The following is a 1,397-nucleotide window of genomic DNA, read 5'->3' as shown; positions in this document are numbered from 1 at the left end:
AAGTGATACTGCAAAACCAACCTCCACTTCCCTTCTCATCCCTGCAATCAGCAACAAATGTGATCTTTAAGCCACTGAAGTGAAACATACTGAAGGTTTTATTGTTTGCAAATGTCTGTGAGCAGTGAGATTTTTAGGAAAAGTCCTTTCAAAGGCAGACCAAAGAACAGTTAAAAAAAGGCGTGCTATCCTAACCGCAGCTTTTAAAAAGCAGTTCTAACAGCTTAGGTGAAAAACAGTAGCAGGATGAACAAATGAAATGATTCATGTACAAAAATAGTATTATTACAAAAAAAAAAAAAAAGAAAAAAGTGGTACAGAATTTCAAAAACACTTTAGAACAGAATAGTTACATGCAACAGAAAATGTTTTATTATGGTTCAGTCTATGCACTAAATTTAAACAAATATTTGAAAACAAGCAATGTTACAGTAAAACAGATTGTAAGATCAGGGGCGTGAGGGTCTGTGCTATAGCAACAATGGCTTTAAAAGAAGCAACTCAATGAATCTAAGCACAACATAGTTCCATGATGATCAATGTTTTGGTTAGTACTTAGCTCTCAGAAGTATGGTGCGTCTATATTTATCATCTGGAAAGTATTCAATACCAACTTGATAATTGTTTTTTTTCCCCCCAGAAAAGGAAGGGGGGAAATGTAAGCTTAGAAAATTTTAACCAATGTACAGAACCTTTACCAAGTTTACATCCATATAAAATAGATTGTACCTACTGAGGATGCATATGCTTTTAGTACGTTAATAGCAATTAATTTTGAATCACACTTGCTCCAAACTTAAAAAAAAAAAATCATAACATTCGTAATGGAAAACATCACCTAGTAGTTAGACGGCAAACCATTAATCAACAGTAAAATTAAGCTGGTGCTAAAATAACTTTTGACTGGTCTCACTTGATTGTATTAGCTTTATATTTGAATATATATACATACATACATACATACACACACACACACACACACACACATTAAACAGACCAAAATATGCCTATTTCATGTTCAAATGTGATCAAATAATATTAGTTTGATGTTTTACTTGAGGCCAACACCTGTGACATTTGGTATTCGCTGAAGACAATGCTCATTTTGAAAATACCACTCATCACACTTCAGCAAATGCTTAAAAGTGAAAAGCATGATTTCTCAAAAGTGCTAAGATCCACCAATCCCATTAAGGGCAATGGGCACCCCTGTGGTGGGTGGGAAGGTGGGGGGGGCGGGCAGAAATCAAACCACAACTTTTTACTAAGCTAGAGGAAAAAACCCAGATGTGATTCCAATAAGCATAGGGCAGATAATTCACACCTACTCGCTCTTTCACACTACTGCCTATCATCATTTCCATTTTTTGAAAACTTATTCTAAAAACAAGCAAAAC

The sequence above is a fragment of the Crocodylus porosus genome, unplaced genomic scaffold, assembly GCF_001723895.1.
Source record: "Crocodylus porosus isolate Cpor-Errol unplaced genomic scaffold, CroPor_comp1, whole genome shotgun sequence".
Classification (NCBI taxonomy): Eukaryota; Metazoa; Chordata; order Crocodylia; family Crocodylidae; genus Crocodylus; species Crocodylus porosus.
The sequence above is the reverse complement of the archived record's forward strand: the minus strand, read 5'-3'. Positions refer to the sequence as shown.